Source organism: Dermacentor silvarum, chromosome 5 (genome assembly GCF_013339745.2).
Source record: "Dermacentor silvarum isolate Dsil-2018 chromosome 5, BIME_Dsil_1.4, whole genome shotgun sequence".
Classification (NCBI taxonomy): Eukaryota; Metazoa; Arthropoda; class Arachnida; order Ixodida; family Ixodidae; genus Dermacentor; species Dermacentor silvarum.
In genome coordinates this window covers 104298456-104306952 of record NC_051158.1, presented here as the reverse complement: position 1 = coordinate 104306952, position 8497 = coordinate 104298456, and the positions used below count along the sequence as shown (strand labels likewise).

At 42.5% G+C, this 8497-nt stretch overlaps 1 long non-coding RNA gene across 1 annotated transcript in view; it reads left to right on the top strand.

The window, feature by feature from the left end:
• Positions 1-1058: 1058 nt before the first annotated feature.
• LOC125945932 (uncharacterized) overlaps positions 1059-8497 on the top strand; it is a 14405-nt gene continuing 6966 nt past the window's right edge. The window contains exons 1-2 of the long non-coding RNA XR_007467233.1: positions 1059-1202; positions 1962-2105. This is a non-coding gene — a long non-coding RNA (uncharacterized LOC125945932). The remainder of the gene's footprint in view (positions 1203-1961; positions 2106-8497) is intronic.

Below are 8497 nucleotides of genomic sequence, written 5' to 3'. Positions count from 1 at the left end.
TTTCATGTGCAAGCCCAAATTCTAGCGCTACCAGATTTCATAAACAGACTGACAAGGTACCTTGGTCCTGAGCCCACAGCACATTACCTTGTAGGAAAAAAAAATGCATTCGAATAAGAGGAACGAAGCAATGACACCGACAGCAATTGTTGCTCTATAAAACGTGTATATTTTACTGCATTTTCGTGGTAGTTTCAGAGTACATAAAAATAGTTGAAATCTCTCTTTCATTGCGCGTGCTGTGACCAAGACAAGACACACACGCACATACTATAAACTGCTCAAGAGTAACACAACATGTGGTAGCTTACAAATACAATGATTTCAAGAAGAAACAAAAAGATAAGGCCGAGAAAGGAACACCCAAAATTTGTTCAACGTAGGAGACATGTACAGCAAGCTTTCAACTTATGCAAGCACTTGCTGAGAAAACAAATGTAAAAACAAAATTTGTTGATATGGCAAGAAGGGTGGCAAGGAGAATATAGAACTGCCAGCTAAAAATGTCCCATTGCTCAAGTGACGTGACGTAGATGAAGCAGTCTGATTTGACTCTAACTACTACATCCAGTACCACTTGTTCAGCCATAAATATTGCTGAAGTGCACGAAGTGGCCCACAGGTGGCCAAACAACAATCCCTTAGCCTGGAGCTGATGTTTTTACAAGTGGACTTCTCTGTGTCAAAACAAAGGACTTGCCTTTATCAAGGGATCTCGTCTCCATTAGAGCAAAGAATCTGTCTTCCTCAAGGAGACCTGTGTTCATTAGGGCGCAGGCAAGACCCCTTGTTGAAACACTGGCTCCAGGCTGACCTTGTTTGACCCACCTGCTGGACAGTTCGAAGTGTCCATCTTTCGGTGAACCGTTTATCATATTTAGAAGTTCACAAAGTGCACACAGAGTGTCAGTACATGTTTACCTGCTCTTAAGTTACACAGCTCATTACTACTCAAGTGCCGGTGTGACATTGTGCTACTTTCGCACTCATACAAACGCTTACAGAAGCTTAAATTTGAAACAAAGGCTTTCAGATGCCTCTGCATTAAGAAGCTGGTTTTATACCACACAACGAAGACTAAGTGGCACGTTGGGCTGAATATTAATGAGCTGTTCCACCTAAGAGTGGACCACACTGTGCATGGCACTGCAACTAGTGCTTTGGGCAAAAGACGTGTGGACGAAGCTTACAGACATTAGACAGTTTTAGTTTAGCGTGGTTACCGGAATAGCGGGCGTACCGGAATAGCGGGATCGAAGTGCGCATGCGCAGAACGCTAACCGACCTATACCGTTTACCGTGCGCACGCTATTTCTCAGAGTTAACATTACCGTGTTAGCGTGGTGTACGTAGTGTACGTAAAACATGGCGGCGGTCCCGGTCGCCCGCTTCGAACTGAATTTGGCGTTGTTTTTGTAGAATTCACTTTGTTCGTAGCAAATGACTGCGTAAACGGCTTTTGCTTAGTCGCATGCCGCTTCGCCGAGAGAGTGTTATGGCTAATCTTGAGGAATTTTCGAGATCGCTTCTCGTTTCGAACGCGCCTAAGCCCAACGAGAGAAATTTTTTCTGAGATGCGAGCGCCATCTGTCGCTAAAGTCGGGAGATAGGCGCGACGACGGCATATGGCCTCTGAGATGGGAGGATTTCGGAGGCTATGGTAGACAGCTTGTACTGCTTGTCTGTTTCGTTGCAGATCGACGGACATGTGAAGTAAAAATACAACGCGCTCCTGGCTTCCATTGCGCTGCCTATCGCACTTTCCGGACGCACACACACATAGAATTAGGTGCCCTGTGTATGCGTAATTCAAAGCGTAATGGAATAGCGTCCCGCACGTAAACTACGCTATCACGCTATACTAAAACTCTCTTTCTGCAAAGTTCGTTTGCGGAACGGTAACGCTATTTCCCGTAACCCCGCTATTACGCTAACGCTAAACTAAAACTGTCTATTGTAAGTTGTCTGTTGCACTGAAGACCAAGTCGAAGACTATGGTGAAGACTACATATTATCTGATGAAGACTACATATCTTCACGAAACTGAAGACTACAGCGACAACTGCAAAGCAAGCAGCCCCACATCAGTGTCCTTGATGAGTGAGGTACGTATTGCTTCAGGCATATCTAGGATGGCCCAGAAGCCTGTGTCCAAAGTGATGAACAATTCTTATAGTGACACTTCATCACAGCTTGGCTATATATATATATAGATATGTATAAAAAAAACATGTGTAAAGCATGGCACCTTTAGAAACAACAAACTAAGAAAAACCACTTAGTACTGAAAACAAGCAACGAGCTATTAAACTAAGTACGCAGAAGCGTGTGGGTGGTTAACTCTACATCACATGATTACAGTATGGCACAACTACGTGCACACAAATGTTACACACAAACAACACTATGTACATGAGGCTACCAAAATTCGATGCATGTAAAGCCTGCTTACAGCGAAGCTTCATGTGATATGCAATGGTTCCAGGAGAGTCAGTTCATTGTGCAGAAAAGTCTGCTTGATTGTTTCCCATGATGAGTGCACTGAGGGGCCAGATTAGTTAGTTAAGCCTTAATTATTAAGCCTATTAAAAAATGATTGGATGACTTCGTCCGTGACTTAAGCTGGAATGGTTTGCAGCCTCTTTACAAAGCTGCAGCAATCTCTGTGCCTAGACGTCATGAAAGATGCATTCTGGTACTTTCGGAAAGCACACGCATGCACAGTCAATACTATTACAGAGTTCAGGCATTTCGATACCATCATTTCATAGAAAAGCACCACAGGTTTGTTAGTGCACAAATCCACAACACAAAAAAAACACCTACAACGTGAATGAGAACTTTAAAAAGAAACAGCTAGAACATAAAGCTCACATTTTCTCCTAACAAAGCCAACAATGAAATATGAGAAATCAGTTTTTAACAAAAAAAAGCAATATAGAGGGTTCTGGCATTCCCAGGTGTGTAAAAACTTCGGACAATTGATATGCACGTTACTTGAAATTAGTACGACGCAGAACACAACTATGCACATAAGCACAGCAAAGGTTGAACACATGAACTTGAGGACATGGAAGAAAGGAACAGGATCAAAGACATGACAAAGGCAACATGAAACACAATACAAAGGCACAATATCTCCAGGGAACAAGCATCACACACTCTCGAGAAAAAATTACTTGACGAAACCGAATTGTTTTGTCAAAAAGAGCTAGAACCTACTCGCGATACTAAAACAGCAAAAAGCTATTTTAAGAAATGCTAGGGTAGACTAGACAGCAAGAGTTTGCATTCCTCTGGGATCGCTTAACACAACACAGGAAACTTGCCACAAGCACATACACTGGAGAATGTTGCCCCCAGCATTCCGTGCAAAATGAGAAAGCTTTCTTCTTTTTGTTTTGTTTCATATGCTGCAACTCACAAGAGTTCACAAGAGTCCTGACTGAAATTGCTGTATGACATGCAATATGATTTGAAGGCACATCATGAAAAGGAGTTGAATATTCAAACGGCAACTTAGGTGCACCTCATTCCAAAGCAAGACGTTGCGGAGACGGTGACCAAATTGTAACACTGAGGGTCATTACTTGCAGTGAAACCTAAACTTAAACTAGCGGGCAAGATATTAAGGCCTACTGAAGAACTATCAGCCAAGAACCAACATGAGATCTAATTTGACAGAGTCTATATTTAAAGAGAGAAATAACTCGAATTAGACTTTATATATTTGTTTCGATGTTCCTTTCACATAGTGAAAGAAAAGAGACCTATAGATCTTCCAAGCAGCGGCTTGACCAACACTGCAAGGTCACACGAGCACAAATGAACAACCTACAAGGTCTATACAGCGATTAACCCATTACGTATCAAGTCTCTTGCTTCGCCTCAAGTCTGACACACACGTGCTTTGCTGAATGACTTGCAAGAACATCTACAACAACGTGGAGCACTGCATAACGGTGGCAGCTTACTGCAATGACAGTGCTGCACCTAAGAGCCAGGTGAGCTTACTTCAACTGCACTAAGCCTTCCATTACAGCGTCAGTGTTGATGATGCTTGAACCAAATCTGAAAAGACAACATTAAATGATTTTTTGCCAGGGTCTCACTTTCATGCTTTTCAGTTTTCCTAAAGTTTGAAAATAACAACTGACCCTCTCAACAACATCGCCCCTTGCTTGGGGTACACATATGGTGCTCTTTCATTTCGCCAATTTCAGTGCTTGTGAGTTTTGCCAATAGTGCTTGAGATAGGAATAAAGATTCAAAACATTCAGTATGCAAATAAAAAGCACTTTATGGTGTGCAACTGACATGACTCGCAAATTGACATCCCGGATGTGCCCACGCCAAGGCCGTGTTCACATGGCAAGTCAGCATGAGTGACGAGCACTGCAACTAACCGTACTTTTACCACAAATAAGCATTTCTCAGCAGCGTAGTTCATAGCAAGTAAGCCAGTCACGAGTATTGTTTATCAGAGGTTAACTACACTAATTGTCTTTAGCCCTGCGATGGTGAATGTGTACATTTTGACCCAATTCTCGTTGGAAGAGCATACTGCAGTTCTGTGCCACAGGTTGTTGGGCCGGAGTGGCGAAACTATGGCTTGCAAGCGACACAAAGCTCTTCTAAGGTCTACTTGTTGCAGCTTGCGGCCAGCAACTCAGATAAGCTGTTGCTCTTTCCTCTGACCTGAATACACACAACTTTGCACTACTTTTTTGCTGAACTGGTTTGTTGTCACTCTCAGAAACCAGACCGCTGCGTTTTAGTAGAGAGGAGAGGGAGTTAAAAGTCGGTCAGTGACATTAATGTCTGGAACCCCCATGTCTGTGCTTTGCTGCACCTCTTGCACTACATGAAGAGCTCATTAGTGGTTCTTTGAATGTGCCTGTCTGAACTTTCCGTGTTAGACTGAACAACCTTTCACAAAAAAGTAAAGGCCAAATGCCTATTGCTGATTCTTTTTTTTCTTTTCAGTTGCTGCTTAAAAATACATGGCATGATCAATACAACTCAATGAAGGAGGAGTCTAATTCTCGGCAAGAAATAGCCCGATTCATCATGTCTAATTGCATTTGAATATGTCTGCCTGTATTATTGCTTTAACTTCACATTGAACTGGCTGGCCACATCCGTTGTGATCAGTTAAGTCTAGTTTAAAACCACCGCCGCTGTCACTACAAGATGCCAGCAACCATCGGGGGGAGTATTGCATGGTGCTAGATTTGTTGCAACGTGTTATCAGACAAAAGAAAACTAAAGAAAAGAAAATATTAACATGGAAGGACAACAAACATGCACTACACTTGGTGCAACTTGAAAATCCAGCGGGACTAGGAAACAACATTTGATCGACTGCGTGCAACTCGCATGCAAGCTAAGCACACGCAGTGAAGATGAAGCCACTGTGTTGGTGCCAGCCATGAAGCTAGAGCATGTGCTTGCTTGGTTTTCGACTGCCTGATAGCTAGACGTTGACCAATCTGACTGACGACGTTGACAAAGCAAACAGTAGCCGTTGCACTTTAGACAAAATTGCTGTAATCTGTTTCCTATTCTTTACTTGCTGTCTTTTTCCTTTTCTATGTATTTTTTTTCCTTACTAAAGCAGAATGGCATTGTGCCCGTCCTAGTGGCAGTTGCCAGCTAACTCTGTGATCATTTCTGTGTGTACAATAAAACCTCACTATAACCAAGTCGGACCCAACACAAAAATATCTTTGTATACTCTTCAGGAGCTGTGTGAACAATCATGCACAGATAGGCAGTGATGAAAATGAATAACATTTATAAATGTGTTGCATACATCTTGAAACAATTCTGATTTGACCTGTTCTGCAACTTTGAATGTATGTGTAAAGTGTTTTACTGAAATGAATGGAAAGGTATGATGGATGGGTGTTTGCTCTTGGCGTCATTCTGTCGTCACATGGTGGGTTTTCTTTCTATGTTCTCCGCACTGAATTAGACCAGGAGCATTCTTCAAGTGGCTGGATAGCAACGTCCCAAGTATGCTAGACATTAAATAATTTGCCGTTCTAATATCCAACGTTCCTGCGGAGAGTTCTCGCATGAAGTCACATTCTGTAAACTTGATGATGTATGGTGTTAATGGCGCAAGGGCCAGGTATTCTGTAAACTTGACAAAACTTGCAGACGAATTAAAAATTCTTAGTCCGTTCTGTATATGTATACATTTTCATGATTTTCAAGCAAGAAATGAGGTGACATTAAATTGTCAATGAGCAGGATTAAGTGGCACCTGAAAGGGATACATGAAAGGGATATGACCACACACGCTGGTATCTCCAAAAAATAAATCGCAAATTTGAATTCACTTATTATAATTGTTAATTTAGTGTATTAACGTTCGTTACACTGGTGTCCTAATGCGCTGACAGCTGTTGGCTTTCTACGATGTGTTGCCACTAAATGTTGCACAAGTGTTCCTAAAGCAAGATCCGAGCAGAGAAAGAGAATATTAGAACTATTATTACAGAAGCACATATCAGCAAGATACGGCATTATGAGATGCCGTATCTTGCAAGATACGGCATTATGAGACTCACCCTTCCTTACAAGCTTTTGCAACTTTCTGTTGGGATCACTGAGCAAGATCACATTGGTAGGAAAGCGAAATAACACATATCAGTTCAGGATGATGCAATGAATTTATTCCAAAGCTATTCTGCTCTGTCTGTGATACGACTGCCACTCTGCCCACTTGATCACTAGGATTGGCTGGTCGCAAACAGTGGGTGATAAGAAAGGAATATAATTGAGCAAAAGGAATCCGTACGTCATACCGGCCCAGATTAACAGAAGTCAGCTGTAGAAGTCTCCAGGTATCAACAAACCATGTGTCAAGAGTTAGGAATTTGGTGACTCTTTTGCTTTGAGATCACTTATCATGCTAAAACCTTCGAGAAAAGTCGGCAGCACTTCCATCCTTTGGAGACGATTCGCGACGTTATTGTGATTAACATTCTTATGATGGGTGTGTAATTAGTGAAATGCCTACTCTGTGTGGTGCTGGCGCATGTATCACTGCATTTACTCCAACTGAGCGACCACAGACCTCCGCTGTCTTTGCCGCGTAGCAGCAGCGAGGTGGCTTCAGCATGGTGCCGCCCGCGTTTTTTACATTCCGGGTGGTAAGGGCCTCTTTAAGGTGAGGCGTAGCACGGCACAGCAGTGACGGCACGGGCAACGCTGCTTGCATCCGCGTCCACGGAGTCTTCTTTCCCATCGCGCTCGCACTGCCGCTTGCGGACATCGCGTTTTTTCTCCACTGTCTGATGGGACGGTTTGCTTGTTTTTGAACTCGCAACTTATATTCCAACACAAGGATAACCCAATGTCAGCCTCTTCAACCTTGACCACAAAGTTCGAGCTCAAGGATTCTTGCTACTGTGTTCTGGCGCTCGACAAGATGAAGATTTTAAGGTCGTAGTAGGTTTCTAAAGGCACAAAATATGACATTAACGGCTAAGTGCCATATGTGCAGTGCCAGATAGACACAAGAATAGCATTAAGGCCAATGTCACTTGCTGAGTAGTGCATTCTCACAATTTGCTTGGCCGTCAATTGTCCTCCCAAGGGTACAGTTATGCCCGCATGTGAGAATTAATTTTTGAAGTGACCTGAAATAAGTCTACACAAAAAATGCCTACAGATGTTTTAAGTGGCATTGTTCAACTTTTGCAATTTAAATCATTTTTTGAAGTTATATTACGATCAGCAAACAAACTTACCACATTCTCTGTAGCCATCATCATTGTGACATTTAACACCATTAAGAAGTGCATTTAGCAGCAAACTTTCAATTTAATGACATTAAGAAACTTAATGTTCTAGACACTTAACTGCTTACACTCGCCTGCTGCATGGGTATTAGACCCTCACAATCTTCACTGGATTATTATTTTTTTTTAATTTAGAATGTCAGCTAGCATCAGCAATATTGGGACACCACAGAAAATGAGCTGCAAGCTAGATGGCTTACAGGACCGCCTTAACAACGATGTAGCGTGAAGTCACAGCTCCAGCTAGATACTTCAGCCGGCTCACCAAAAGCTCCATCGATTCCTCTTCATGGCATCACGGACTGCTTGCAGAACCAAACTTGGAAAGCATTTTGTAAAGAACGGGTAAGGCTGCACCACGGGATGGTGATCACACAGCCACTGCAAGTCTCTGCTGACCAGCTGCATTCTTTGATCTGTTGCTTTGCTCATTGACTCAACGAGGTAAAAAAAAAAAAAAGCGACGGACTCAAATAGGCAATTCCTCTACCTTCTGCTTGTGGAGGCAGTGAGAAGACTATGATGATAATTTTTTCTTCTTCAAAATGAAGCAACGAAGGAGGGCAACCTACAGTGAATTTTTCTCTGCCTCCTCTAAAGCCAACCATGTGTTACCAGCGACCAGCTGGGTTAAATAGAATCGAGGCAAGCAAAAAAAAAGAAAAAATAATAAGGAACTACTG